Raw genomic sequence first — 17,159 nt, forward strand, 5'->3', positions numbered from 1 at the left:
GGGCATCAGAATCCATGGAATTTTGACTTTAGTTGACTTGATCCAGTTTTTTCTGCTTCCAGCTTCGCGTTTTGCTTCCTTTCGTTATCGAGCATGTCTTTGCTGCTACAAAGCATATTTTAAACATATTAAACACCTTTTGTCCTAAAATAAGCATGTTTTTAGCTAAAAATATTAAGATAATGCATAAAATATATAAATAAGTATGGCAGTATAACATCCCAAAATGCTAAGAAAATTTTCATTTTTAGTAAAATATAAACCATCCATTACGATCCATATAAAGTGAAAAGAGTATAGAATTGTTTTTCAAACCATCATAGTGAAACATAATATAAAGAGTGCAAAATCTCTAGTGGATGCAATGCAATCATTTTGGCCCTTCCTTTTGCTACCAGAAGTACCTGAAATATTTAATTATGAAACCAAAAACACAAAGCTCAGTAAGTTCCCTGACATATGTCACACCCCAAAACCGAAACGGCGGAAACGTTCGGGGGTGGAGGACGTCATGTATAGTATCATAACAATGCAAAGTAGTAAATAAGCAACAACATCATCCATTACATTAATAGTATAACTTCATACAAGTGTGTTCGTTAATAGTAATAAGAGACCAAAAATGAAGAATCAAAATAAAAGACGAGTCATAAACATGCTCCATCTTCTCAAAACCTAGTCATCGGTACCTGTCTACTGGTGACCTGAGAATACAAGTTATTTTGAAAGCGTAGATAAACATTTAAGCTGGTGAGTTCATAAGTATTTAGTGTCAATGTTTGTATAAGTTTGATGAAAATGTTTGTGAATGTTCAATGTAAATGTTTGTATATGATTGAAAAACTCCTAGAAAATCCTATATTTTCTACTAGTATAAAAAGTAGTCTTCTACCAAGACCCGACTGTTTTGTATGTTTGTTTCTCTGTAAAAGTGGAATCTTTTCCCAAATATGACTATCGTTACCAGAATAGAGTTTTATATTACCCTTTATGTGAGAAGATCACAATTTGAATTTAATGGTAAAAATGTATGTGTACTATAGTATTATTTGTATTAACTACTGAAGTAATAACTACGTTAAAACCAATGGTTAATTAAGGCAAAATGTGATAAGATAGTTACCATACTAAACCGACTATAACACGAAGATGAAAGACGTCAGAAGAAATGACATTTGGCACTTGTAGACTTGCAAGTCCCACTGTAGCGAACAACAAGGTGTCGGATAGTCAATTTAGTATAGATCTATATGCAAACTCACGCGCTCCTTCCAGGAGATTTTGGTTACAAAACGTGACATAACGAAATGGTCGATGTGTCATGAAGTAGTATCTCACATTATGTTATCTCTGAATCTTATTATAATATACTTGTTATAGTAATAGTATTCTATGTATAGTATTCTCTGTATAGTATCATTTGTATAGTATTCTCTGTTATAGTATCCTCTGTGTATAGTATTCTCTGTTATAGATTTGTATATGATAGTATTCTCCCAAACTATACCTATTATAGTTTACTAGTAATTTATGTAGTTTGAATGAAGGAAGGTATGCCTTTGCTACCCAAAGGTACTGAACTGATTGATAGTAATTTCATATCTACATATGTATACATAATATATAATTGATATTTAAACGACCTTTGGATAAATAACCGATACTTTCAGGCCACATACAAACAAGGAAAAGGAAATTAAGCGAGTTATCAGTCCTAAGTCCTTTAAAAATTAGTTATATAACTATACATATATAGACATGCATTTGACAATACATAAGTTTAAGACAAAATTGCAAAATTGGTCCCTATGGTATGCAATTTTTTGGGGTTTTAGTCCAAACCTTGACTTTTTTGGATTGGTGGTCCTTTTGAGGTAGTTTGCTTATGGTTTTGGTCCTTCGGTAAACTAAAAAGAATAAATTGCCCTTATTATATTTATCTTCCATTTTTCTTTTTTTTCCTTTAAGTATTTATATATAAAAAATAAAAATAGGGTCCCACATAGGAACATAATCTCTCTCTCTCTCTCTCTCTCTCTCTCCAAGATGAAGAAAAATCCTTTCTTTTTCTCTGTAATCCTTTTCTTCTCCCTCTTCATCGCTGGTAAACCCGACCTGAAGAAAAATCCTTTCACATGGCCCGATGTCTTCTACCACTAAAAAATCAATCGTGTCGTCGAACTTCATTTCCCTGGAATGGGTCTCTCCAGCGAACTTCCTGACAACACCCTCGACAATTTGACCCAATTCACCACTCTCAGTCTCCGTTACAACGCCCTCTCCGGTCTACTCCCTACATACATCTTCTCACTACTTAACCTCCGTAATCTCTACCTCTAAGACAATTTGTTTTCAGGCTCGATTCCATATTGATTTTCCTCTCTCGTGAATCTCGTTAGGGTTAGCTTCGTGAACTGGATTGGGAATCTAGATTTAACCCCAATCTAGTTTCCAATTCCAATTATAGATCCCGACAGGCAACACAATTCCAGGCCAAGACATCAACATACAATATCAATTAATGAGCTACCACGAAGATGAGTATTACCTCCAGAGGAAAGAAATAAATTATCTTGAGGTATTCCTTTCCTATATTGTCGTCAGCTTCATTGATATTTCTTTCTGATTAAATGATAGAGTGAGTGGAGGAAGAGGGAATATCGATGGGTTGAGGAACATATTCAACATCGCAGATTTCATTGCTCTGATGCTTCTTTGTTGTATGTGTTTGAGGATGAGAACGAGGAAGATGGTGGTGGAGATACTGGCTTCGGTACTAAGGAGACAAGTGATATGTGTTTGCTGATGAGGATGGGTAATGGCAGTGGAGGAAGAAGAAGGTGGTTCCGGTTGGAAATTAGGTTTCTTTCGTGTACATAGGGAAGTTGGAACTGATCTTGAATTAAGGAATGGAAGATTTTCAGGAGAAGAGAAGAGTTGTTTGCAGATTTGGATTTGAGTATGAGCAAATAGATGAATCAATGTATGTGTATGTTTGTGCGAGATCGACCTTGTGGTCTGAGTTTTTAGAACTAATTTTATGTTTGAAGCTGAATGATCAGCAATGGTGAAGAGAAAATGGTGAAGAAGACATAGGGTTCATTTTTTGCAGATGAGGTTACAAACCAGGAGAGAGAGAGAAAGAGAGAGAGAGAGAGAGAAAGGGGAAGGAGAGAGATGTGGGCCCAAATTAATTATTTATTTTCTTTTTCATTTAAATTAAATAGAAAAAACATTAAAAAATATATCAGAAGGGCATTATAGTCATTTCAATTTTACGAGGGACCAAATTTACGTACAAACATGGCCAAAAGGACCACGAAGCCAAAAAAGTCATGGTTTGGACTAAAACCCCAAAAAAATGCATACCATAGGGACCATTTTTGCAGTTTTGTCTAAGTTTAAAAAGAAGTTTTGTAAAACATTTGAAGAGTTTAATAATAAATTCTAATGGCTTGATGTCAATTTATCAAACGATTTAAAAGTAGTTTGATTGATAATACAGTTTGAAAGTATAAGAAATCTTTTGTTTGAAACACAATTTGAAGTATATGTAACCCTTTGTTTGAAACATAGTTATAAATCACATGTGATTGATTATATAACTAACATGTTTTCTGCTTGTATCCCCCCCCCCCCCCCCCCCCCATAAAAGCATTTAAAATCATTTAAAAGATAGATTAAGGGGTATGAACTCACCTGTAGTGACTGATACGGAAGTATGTTTAGAAATAGGATGTAGAGTGTCAGGTGAAACCTTGAGCACACATAAAGATCCTAATAAAGATATAATGAAATGTATGTATATTTGATTAGTGTATAAGCAACTAATTATAAGGGATAACACCCTAATAGACTAGGAAACTCTTATATTGAAGGGATACAATCACATATGATTGCGTAGCTAGGGTGTATGGTCACCCTATTGAGTTTACAGTCCAAATGGCATGACCTAGGTAGTTCACGGTCCAAGTGGTTTATGGTCCAAGTGGTTCACGGTCTAAGTGATTTACGGCGAATGACCTTATGGTCATGGAGTTTACGGTCTAAGGAGATCCAGCTGTAAACTCATCAAATCTTGCACAAATGATGGTTTTCAAGGGCTTCATTCAAAGACATCGGATTCTAGGGACCATACTTAGCCTTAGGAAGGGTTTAAGGTCTCTAATGCACCTTTCATTGGAGTTTACGGTCTAAGGAGATACTCTTAGACCATAAACACCTTGTTCTTGGCTAAAAATGATGTTTTCAAGGTGATTAACTAGTGATTCTAGTATATAACAAGCTAAGGGTAGTGTACTTACTTATTAGAAGCTTGTAAGGGTGATTTGGATCCAAGAACACTAGTGTGTGTTCTTGGTGAAATGAAGAACTCTTGAAGATCTATCAAAATGAAGATATTTCATGGATGAAATAATTTATAACCACTAGATATAGAGATGTAACAACAAATCAAAGGAAATAATTCTTACATTTTTGGAAGATCAAGATGAAGATCTTATGATACTTGAGAGAGAATTTGGGATTCTATGCTTAGAAAGGAAAGAAATTATCAAAATTATCATGAATTATGTATATATAGGGAGTTTACGGTCACAATGACCGTAAAGTCCTTTTGAGGAGGTTTACAGTTTGCTAGCTGGTTTGGAACCTTAACTGATAAATCCAAACACTGATTCCTTTGATGTACTAGGCTCAGAATGCTCAAACAGACTCTAAACAGTGCTAAAAGTTAGCAGAAACAAGTCTGACTTTGATTGAAGTGAATGGTTATACAAGATAGAAATTTCGGGTTGTCACAACATACCACATACCATGCATATCAACATATATCGAGTGAATGTTATGGTCCTCCCACAGTTTTATAATCACTTTTGTAGTTGTAGTCCTCCTTCAATATTAATTGCTATGCTCCTCCCATAGTCTTTCGTACGGTTTCCATGGTCTTTCTCACAATTTCCATGGTCCTCCTATGGTCTTCCATGTAAAAGCTACAAAGACAATCTAGCATCCTACATAGTATAGTGATAAGACTCATCTCTCTCGATCGAAGAAACTACACCACTACTCGTAAAATCGGAAGGCTGGTGCTACACACCACCTATATAATTACACAAGGTTAAAATCTTAGTCTACTGGCTACAACTAAAAATTGGACCAAAAGTCAACCAAGTCAAAGTCAACTCAGCACACCACCATGTTGTGGCCAACTAGTGGCTGTGTCGAGGCAGCCAGAAGACAAAACATTCGTAGAGAAACCATCCACGATGGTGTCGCAACCATCAATCCTCACTATGGTCATATCCTATCGAAATATATGCAATGCAGTGTGCCACCACGCCATGACAACTCCTTGGTCACGCTGTGGTTTTCGGTAAGAATAAGCATTCCTTTATTATGAGCTTAATCCTTTAAGATATGACTTAATACTTTCGAGATGACTTCTTTGCATCACAAAACACCATAAGCATCCTAACTTTATGGACATGCATGTCCAATGCATGTGTCACCCAAAACAAGGTCAAAATGGTAAGAAATGGAGTCAAAATGCCATGCATGGCGATAAGGTTTCTAGCTTATTCTTTTCTCAACAAAGCCTTCCTTCAGCCTTTCAAATGGAAGAAAAAACCAACAAAGAGCTCAAAAGACAAGAGGATAGGTTAGTATTTGGAAGAGTAACTTATGGAAGTGATGAAGGCTGAGGATGGTCGAAACCCTTCTCCCATATTCCTCATATAAGGCTCAAGATCCGAAACTTAGGATTTTGTGCACATAGCGGTGTCATGCTGCGGTAAACAATACACCACGTCATGACATCATTTAACCATCATGTTGTGGCAAGGCAACTTTAATTTAATAAACATAGAATATTGTACCTTGAAATATGGATGTTACAATTGAGATATTTGGACATTTTCAGAGGGACATGACATCTGGTTGTCTAGTCTATTTTATGGTATGACTTTCAAAACAAGACATAGCTTCAACATTTTACTGCGATTATTTTGATGTAATACAAAAAAAATAGATATTTAACTTTTATTAATGATTATGAATAAAACATTTTGGTAAACCTAAAATCCGATTTTCAAAAAAATATATGGTTGATTTTAAGGATGTTTCATCTTTATTTATAGAGGAGAAAAAATTATGGCCTTTGATGCATGTCTGTCCAATTAAATAAGATACAACCTTTTAATTTAGTGATTGAGATTTTGATCCAAAAATCTTTAAAAACAATATTATCGAAATGGATCTCTCTCTCTCTCTCATATATATATATATATATATATATATATATATATATATATATATATATATATATATATATATATATATATATATATATATATATATAATCTTAAAAAGAGTACATATTTGTAAGTTCTCTAACTTAAAAATGGACCATTGAATCTAAATAGACAAATAGGCTTTTATCCTTTTTGCGTCTTCAATTTAATACATAAGACTTTATAAACACTTATTTTATTTATCAAAAAAAATTGTCCACTAACAACTTGATAAAAAAATTACCCTAACAGATATAAATTAGTATAAAACTTTTTTATCTTTTGAGAATTGACTTGTAGTATAAAACGTTTTTTCTTAACATTATTCCTTGCTAGGAGGTAATAATTCTTTAAATGGTCGATTCAAAAGTCAAAAACATTTTCAAGAAGTTTGCGTTTGCATTGAAGATGTTTTTAACAATTATTCATTGACTATAGAAACTCACGCCACCAATGACGGTCACACTATTATACTACAAATAGATATTTTTATAAACCATAAACTCTAAATCTTAATAGTGGAAACAAAACCCTTGGCGAAAACCAAACTAATAGCCTAGAAAAAACAATTCATCGACCCAAAAACTAATCGCTTTCCGCTAACTAACCGACAATAGTGAAAACACATATTAAACTATTCTCTGCTTGCCAAAAGAAACCTAACCACCGCTCCGGAATAGGTACCTTAGTAGTGTGTGTAGGTCTATATATATATATATATATATATATATATATATATATATATATATATATATATATATATATATATATATATATATATATATATATATGGTGATCGAAAAACAAAACGCATGTATAATGTAATGAATTATCATAAATTAAAAACATCAAATTAGGTTTATTATTGGAATAAAATACATAAGTATTTTGGTCAAAATTTACTTATGATGTATTAACCAACTTCATAAATGTGGTGTGATGTTTTGTTTTTTTTGGAAAGGGAACTTCCCTAACGAGGGTTTCCGGGCCAGCTTACGCGCACCGACTAATCCTCCGCTGCAAACATGAGACTTTGCCTCATGCCCTGGAGTCACTGCAGACGAACCTCCATGGCCACAAGGGCTGAGTAGTGCCAGGATTTGAACATGGGTCAATAGGTTATCCACCATATCTTCCACATGCCTTACCAAGTCACCACAACCCAAGAGGTTGGTGTAATTTGAGAATGTTATAGATGCGGAAAATCTTTAATATTTTCATGATACGTAAACTACTAAGATGCTTAAGTTATGTAAATTATTTTTAGAAGTTAAATACACGTAAAAGTAAATTTTAAATATGCAACACATAATGTACAAGGAAAGACGTAGATCACTCAAGATATTCAACACAAGATCTCTGGGGGTGATGAAAGTCATATTTCCTTAGAGTTAATATTTAAACAATAACATTTACAAGTGGGTAAAGAGATTTTAGAGAGTAAGAGTATAGAAAATAATCAGAAGTGATGGTGTAGAGTGTGTATGTTTTGTTCTCATCCATTCTATTTGTATATTTAACAGCCTACTAATTCTCCTATAAATGTGAGAGCTTGATCTTATCTTTGTTTGAACTGTTAAATTTTTCGATGTATTTAGACATAACCTTTATAAACATGTTTTGACTTGGTTTTCATCCTGGTGCTTAATTTCATCCTGTCTAACAATAAAAAAAAACAAAAAGTGTTGGCAAAAATGTTCGATAATATCAAAATTCAAGATCTTAATAGAATGTATGATCCAAATAGAATACAAAATTCACCAATCCTAGACATATGTAAAATATGACCCATAACAATATGTCAAAAAACACACTTCTCCTGTTGAATGGCTGAGCAATCATTTTTCTTGAATAAAAATGATCAACATTTGATAAGAAATATAATATTCTTACTAGATCTTATATTTTCATTTAAACCTAACATCCAGTTATTTTACCCTTGAAATTTTTGTTATATTTGTTGTAAAGAATACAATACCATGTTTAAAATATATTATTTTTCTACTTTTAGTATCATGTATTTGACACATTATACATATTGTTACACACATTGGAATCTTAATAAAAATCCAACTTCAAGAGGCAAAGAAGGAAGAGTTTGTGATACTTCACTTGGTAACCATTTTGTTTAGTAATGAAGACATGCCAATTTTATGAAAAAACAAGAATATCATGCACGTAACTTCACTATTTATTAAATTGAAGGAGTCTAAAATGCATATGGAAATATATTCATTTCAAGAATGGGACTTATTATTTTGCTCATGGTCGGTCACATAATCTTATTTTTATCCCTTTTTCTTGGTTTTCTTTTACTTCCTCTCCTCATCGTCCTTGTTCCGATTCTTCTTCCGATTTTTCTTTTGATTTTTCCGATTCTTCTTCCAGTTCTTCTTCTTCTTAGTCCTGTAACTTTTCCATTGATTTTACTTCTTTTTTACCTTACAGTTCTCTTTGTACTTTTTCTTCTCATTCTCCCAATATGAATGTTATTTGGTTTTAAGGTTTTTCCCATCAACATTTTCTTGTGGTGTTCTTCATCAAAACTTCTGTAATATGTTATGATATATAAAATAAAGAAGGGAACCTCTATTATTCAAAGAAAACATGACTTCTGCAAGTGGACAAGAATTATATGTGAAATCCTTTCTAGCCATGTTTAAAAGATTCACCTTCATGGACATACTTATGTAGAAATATATATGTATCCTATGTTTGCTCTTTCATATTAATTACATAAGAATTTCATATCTTATTTCTTGTTTTGAAAATTATATATATATATATATATATATATATATATATATATATATATATATATATATATATATATATATATATATATATATATATATATATATATATATATAGACACACACACAGACACACACACACATACACACACACACACACACACACATATATATATATATATATATATATATATATATATATATATATATATATATATATAGAGAGAGAGAGAGAGAGAGAGAGGGAGAGAGAAATAGAGAGAGTTAGGTTCATATGTGGATGAACATCTATTGTGCGGATGTGTGGAGAGTGTTATTCTGTGAAAATAAATATGAGACTTTTTTTTTTGGTAATGTGAATACGTTAAACATCAAATAAATATTAGCATTATCCTGCATTTTCACTAACTAAATCGTCTTAAAGGGTATTATCGACTTTTTTTTTTTTTTTTTTTTTTTTTTTTTTTTATGATTTTCGTTCTGTTAGAATGTGTTCTTAATAGTCATTATGTAAGAACAAAAACGATGTGTAAGAACAAAATATAATAAGAATTAGTGGGAATTCATGATAATGATGATATTTATGTGACTTTTAACGTATTAACATTACCAAAGAACCTATTCTCTTAGTCATTCTCACAGAATAACACTTTCCATAATAAAGAGAGAAAGAGAGAGAGACAGAGAGAGAGAGAGAGAGAGAGAGAGAGGATCCGTATAAAATTAAATAGGAGTGAATAAACATATGAATATATATATATATATATATATATATATATATATATATATATATATATATATATATATATATATATTTATATGTGTGTGTGTGCATATGCATAAAATAAGTATATTGTAACATCCCGATCTAACACGTATCACAATATTGTCCGATTTGGGCTCCCGATGCTAAAACTTCCTAGGGGGTCACCCATCCCTGGATTGCTCTCGCCCGGGCTCGTTTGACTTCAGAGTTCTTAAGGGATCGGCTGCTCTCATGGCTTTAAAACGAGTTGTGACAAGGAAGGTATCCACACCACTTTTAAGGAAATGCTTCGTTCTCCTTCCAAGCCAATGTGGGATCAGGTGTACCCCACCTTTACCCCCCATTATAGGGCTCAACGTCCCTGTCGAACACATCGATCCGTGCCCCAACTCTGATACCACTTGTAACACCCCCCTCTTGGCACGTGTCACAATATTGTCCGCTTTGGGCTCCCAACACAAAAACTTCCCAGGGGGTCACCCATCCCTGGATTGCTCTCGCCCGGGCACGCTTAACAGCATAGTTTTTATGGGATCTGTTCCACTCATAGCTTTAAAACGCATTGTGACAATGAAGGTATCCACACCCCTTATAATGAAATGTTTCGTTCTCCTTCCAAGCCGATGTGGGATTAGGTGCAACCCACATTCACTCCCCATTATAGGTTTCAACGTCCCCAACGAAAATCGACCCGTGCCTTAGCTCTGATACCATTTGGAGATGTTGGGTTTTCATCATTATGTTTTTGTGAACTTTAAATTTTGATGAGTTTGTTTTAACATGAAAGTAACATTGGTGATGTTTTGAAATAAGCATAATAAGTCTTCTGTAACATATTCTGTTAAATATATGTTTTAAAAAAATAAGAAAAATTTTGGGTGAAAAATTACGATGTTACAAGTTGGTATCAGAGTTGGGGCACGGATCGATGTGTTCGACGGGGACGTCGAACCCTATAATGGGGGGTGAAGGTGGGGTACAGCTGATCCCACATTGGCCTAATTGGAAGGAGAATGAAATATTTCCTTATAAGGGGTGTGGATACCTTCCTTGTTACAACGTGTTTTAAAGCCGTGGGGGACGTAGATCCCATAAGAACTCTGCCGTTAAGTGAGCCTGGGCGAGAGCAATCCAAGCATGAGTGACCCCCTGTGAAGTTTTCACATCGGGAGCCCAAAGCGGAAAATATTGTGATACATGCCAGAGGGGGATGTTACATATATGTATAAGGCAATTAAATGAATATGATTCTGGTTATGTATATGACATATGCATATTCATAAGTGTATGCATATTCATATTAATAATTATGTTAATATTCATAAGTATATGCATTTACATAAAAATAAGTATGTATATCATATATATACATCTACATATGCATATGCTAAAGAATAAGTACATGCATATGCATATGAAATATATGTGCATGTGCATATGAATAAGTATATGCATATGTATACGCATAAGAGTAAGAATATGCACATAAATATGAATAAGTATATACATATGCATATCCACATGCATAAAATTAAGTATACGATCAAACATGTCATTTTAATACATATGATTATGCTTATGTATATGCATATGCATATGCATATTCATATGAAATTTGAATAAGCATATGCGTATGTATAAGAATAAGTATATGCATAATGAAAGTTAATACAATTTAAATGATTTTAAATGCTTTTATGGGGGGGGGGGGGAGGGGAGGGGAATACAAGTTGAAACATTATATTTATTATGTCAATCACATGTGATTAATAACTACCAAACAATGATTTGCTATACTGTTAGTTGTTTTATCAATCAAACTACTTCAAAATGTTTATCAAACTCTTTATCAAACTTGTTCTTACGTGAAAAACCTTTTCCTTAAACTCTTTTACACTTATATATTGTCAAAACCATGTCTAATGTATATATAGTTATATAAGTAAGGTTTGAAGGACTTAGGACTGATACCACACTTTACTTCCTGTTCCTTGTTTGGTTGTGGACTTAGAGTACCCTATTGTTTGTCCGAGTGTCGTTTGATCCTTAGTAATATATTATGTATATATGTATAGATATAAAGGCTTTTATCTCAGTTCAATACATTCAGTTATATAAACAATTCTACTAGTAAACTATAATAGGTATAGTTTAGGAAGACACTACTCACTACTTCTAGTACAATGAAGCATACAAAGAGTCAGTTTATACATGAGTCAATACATACTATATGAGAAACAGAACATACTATATGAGAAGCAGAACATACTATATGAGAAACAGAGAGAACATACTACATACTAGACAGAGAGAACATACAATACTCTAGTACATACATTACATATACAAGTATACAATAACATAAATGTGAACCATTATTCGGGGAATGGCATCATTGTCATGGCTTGATTTGTAGCCATAGTCTCCTGGAGGGAGAGCGTGAATTTGTGTATAGATCTATACTGGATTGACTATCCTACACCTAGTTGTTCGCTACAGTGGGACTTGCAAGTCTACGGGTGCCAAATGTCATTTCTTCCGACGTCTTTCGTCGTCGTGTTATTAATCAAAAGTATGGTGCAACCATTTCACCTTATACCTTAAATTTCCAATTGGTTTAAGGTAGATAGTACAGCAGCAGTTACTTTAATACAACACTACACTACAATTATTATTTCCCCATTACATTCAAATTAGGATACTCTCACATAAACGGTAATGTAGAAACTATATTTTTGGTTAATGATAGTCATAATTGGTAAAATATACAATCTTACAAGAGACAAACATACAGAACATTTGATGCCTTGGTAGAAGGCTACGTTTAGTAGAAAATATAGGATTTTCTAGGAAATACAAATATTTACTAGAAACATTTACAAACTTATACATCCAATACTTAGAAACAAGTTTACAAACAATGACACTAAAATGCTTATGAACTCACTAGCTTTAAAGTTGATCAACTCTTTCAAAATAACTTGTATTCTCAGGTCATTTGTAACAACCCGTTATTTCCAGGCATTATAAACCGAGTCTTGTAACCCCCCTTTTGAATGTAATGGGAATATCATCGATAAATGAATTATTCAAAAGCTTTGTTTTGGAGTACGCTATGTAGTAGATATCGTCTTAAAGGTTCCAAATATAAAAAGAACGTCCAAATCTGACTTCGCAGGAGGAAGTTATGATTTTTCAAAGAAATTCCTTAAAAACGATTAGTTATAAAATAAATAATAAAAAAATAATTTTGGAATTTGCCAACGGAGTCTAAACGAAAGTTGTAGATCGTAGTCTCACCTACGCGTGGATATAAAGACCATCGAAAACGGAGTTCGTATGAAGAAGATATGGATTTTTGAAGTTTATTAAATAAATTAATTATTTATTTAATTCAAAATTCGGATATAATCCGAAGAGGAGTCAGCATCCTTCTCCGAAGTACGCGCTGCGTACTCCTGTACGCCCCGCGTAACCGAGAGGATTGGCCTCGGATCGTCCACGTCGCCATATCCGAAGAAGCCGACCCGTCCGACCCGTCCGACCCGTCCGAACCGACGTCCCATCCGACCCGGCGTCCCATCCGACCCACCTCCCCAGCAACCCGTCCCATCCGACCCGATAACCCAAGAACCCGTCCCATCCGAACCGAGGCAGTCGAGGCTTCGGTCATGCATGACGTACGCGTACGCAGCGCGTACGAGCGTACGCCCCGCGTACCGAGGCAGACTTGCCTTCCTATAAATAGAATGCGAGGGTTTCCAAAGAATGGGTTCATTTCTCTTCTCTCTCTCTCAGCATTTCCTCGTTTTCCGTGTCCGTTCAAACCCGAAGCTCTGGTCTTTTTGGCTCAAGTCCCGAAGGCCGATTCTACTCCCGAGATTCCCGAGAATCCCAAGAAAAATCAGTTTCCCGAGACGAAACTCTGCTCGGTTTTCCACCTCACAATCTTCAAACTATCAAGTGAGTTCATATCCCCTTTGAACACTCTTTAAATACATTTTAAATGTTTTATACTCTTTTTGGGGAGGAATACAAGTTAACACATGACTAAATTCGTGTGAAACATTAACCTTTTGATATACTTTTCATACTGTTGTTTTAACTATCTTGTGAAGTTATTATGATACAAAACCCCTCACAACACAGCTTTACCCTCTTTGGGATATAATATGTTTATAAATAGAAATATGTTTTATTTATACGTTTACATACAAACACATCATATCAAGGGTAACATTCTTTACTAAGTCATTTCATGCATTCAAAGAACTTATGATTATGCTTTGTCAAACATTGTGAAAGAGGTTAAACTTTGCATACAAACTACTACCTTATTACGGACTTAGTTGAGAATCCATGAGTCGTGTATATCTTCAAACGTTACTTTCTTATTTAGAAAATAATGCTACAAGTCCTGTCTATAACCAGAGTCTCCCGTTCGGAGAACGTGTCAAATGTGTATAGATCTATACGGGAAGTCATGATCCCGCGCCCTGACTGTTAGCTACAGTCCGTCTTTTGGGGTGACAGTTGTCATAACGCTACGACGCCTGAAGAACGTCGCTACAGGCATATTATGTTTAGTATGGTTATAAAACTCATCGGATATACAATTATTATGGTATTATGCTTTTATGAACGAGTAGTCATTAAAACTATTCTTCATCTAATAAGGGCGATCTTCGTATAGCTTTACTATGTAAAACTATGACACAACTTACAAGCACGTCGCTTGCTTGCGATTTTCGGTCTTAGAGACTGCCAGTTATGTCAGGGAAATAAGGGTTTTTCCTGTATACAAACCAAACAACTAATAGGAAAATAAGGGATTTTCTCGGTACAATTAGTTGCAATTTACATCACGAACATTCATATGCATTGCATACTTTTATAAGAAAATAAGGGTTTTTTTTTCTGGAAAACATGCAAACACTTTCGAATGGCATACATCTTCTCAAAACACTACTTATGAACTCACCAACTTAAATGTTGACACTTTTTCTTTGAAATAACTTGTATTCACAGGAAACCGCTAGCCAGGTAGCAACTACTTCTGAAGACTAACGCATTGGCGTTAGTAATATATTTTGGATCACCATTTTATATTTGATTTCTTTTGCAAACATGTAACACCTACAATCATGTAAACTTTTCAAACATATTTATATTATGGTGGTGTGTACTTTCCTTTCTATGAACTGTTATGATACTGAATATGATGTCCTCCGCCCCCGAACGATTCCGCCGTTCAGGTTTGGGGGTGTGACATCATTAGTAGACAGGTACCGACGCCAGGTTTTGAGAAGATAGAGCTCGTTCAAGACTCATCGCTTATTTTGATTTACATTTTTGGTGTCTTATAAACTTCACAGAACACGCTTGTATTAAATTATATTATTAATTCAATGGACGATGTTGTTGCTTGTTTACTACTATGTTTTGTTGTGATACTGTACATGAAGTCCTCCACCCCCGAACCTTTCCGTCGTTCCGGTTTTGGGGTGTGACAATATGTATAAGGTAATTAAATAAGTATGATTATGCTTACGTATATTTATATGCGTATGTATATGCATAAAAATAAGTATATAACATATGCATATGACTAAGCATATGGATATGCATAAGAAAACATATTTGCATAAGACAAATAAATACATATTATTATGAATAACTATTGGCATGTGCATAAGAGTAAGTATATCACATATGTATATTGATATGTATATGAATAAGAATATGTGTATGCATGAGAATAATTATATACGAAAGGAAAGTAAATATATATGATTATGAAAAAAAGGCTTTGTTCTAAGGTCATATTAGTGAGGGGTTTTGATACATAAAATAGAGAGTTTTTCACAAAAACCGGCAACAAAAGCTTTAAAAATATCTAGTAAATTCATGTATATAACAAAACCAAAACATAGAAGATCCTTTTAAAGAGGTTAGAACAAATTAATACAAGAAGATGAAGCTTCTTATTCTTGTCATCTACTTCAACACCCAAAATCCAAGATGGTCCAAAGGCTTCAAAGGTAACAACCTATGGTTGTTACCTGTGAAGCCTTTGGACCCTCTTGGATTTTGGGTGTTGAAGTAGATGACAAGAACAAGAAGCTTGATCTTCTTGTATTAATTTGTTCTATAAGCCTTAAGCTCTTAAACAATTAAACACTAAATGAAGACATAAAGTGAGCACTAAATCTTCACACTTGAAATTCAAAAGAAGAGATGTGACAACCCGATATTTCAAATCAATGTAATGACCTAAAAGTCAAGGTTTTGTAATCTACTTATGAAATAAATAAAAATAGCATCAGAAATGAATTGTTCAAAAGTTTCAGTTGGGATACATAAAGTAGTAGATATACAAATCGTTACATATAAGTTCTAATTTTTTACCTACATCTGATGTATAAATGTTAAATACATAAAATCACGTTACTGCTAACGTTATAAGCTACTTTACATGCAAAGTTGGTAATACACCCAGGTTTATCATTCAAATGAAACACACTTTTTGAAAAACTATAATAGGTATGGTTTACGAGATATTCATGATAGTTTTACATATTATAAAAAAGAGGAAATACTTATGTTCACAAGAAAGATGGAACTTTTCATACGTAAACCTGTTGATACTAAATTTTGTGAGATATCTAACTTCATCAAACCTTTCAGTTTGCAGATTAAGTCCTGTTTTATAAGCCATAATCTCTTGTAGGGAGAGCGTGATACTTGTGTATAGATTTATATGGGATTGACAATCCCACACCTAAACTGTTAGCTACAGTTAGACAGACAGGTCTGGGGTGACAAACGTCATATCATTCCAACGCCTGAATAACGTTGTTACAGACAGTCTGGGTTAATAGCATGGTGATAAAAACTCACATGGAGTATTAATACATCTTGGTTTACGGAGTTGTTAAACGCCTTAGTGATTATATATATATATATATATATATATATATATATATATATATATATATATATATATATATATATATATATATATATATATATATATACTTATACTATTTTAGGTATGGAAAATACTTATGTATTCCGGTTCTCGAAACTTTTAAAACCACCACCATATTATGGAAAATATTGGATTTTCTATAAACAAACTTGAATTTCTTTATACTAAAAGGGCATACCATTCCTATACAAAAATGCTTATGAACTCACCAACTTAATTATTGACACTTTTTCAAAACTACTTGTATTTCTCAGGGATCCAGTAATACAGGTAAACACCAACTTTTGGGGAAGGGACACTAAGGCGCCAGTTTCAAAACTTAATAAATCGTCATATTGTAATTTATTTTGAAACATGTA

The sequence above is a fragment of the Lactuca sativa genome, chromosome 5, assembly GCF_002870075.4.
Source record: "Lactuca sativa cultivar Salinas chromosome 5, Lsat_Salinas_v11, whole genome shotgun sequence".
In the NCBI taxonomy this organism is placed as follows: Eukaryota; Viridiplantae; Streptophyta; class Magnoliopsida; order Asterales; family Asteraceae; genus Lactuca; species Lactuca sativa.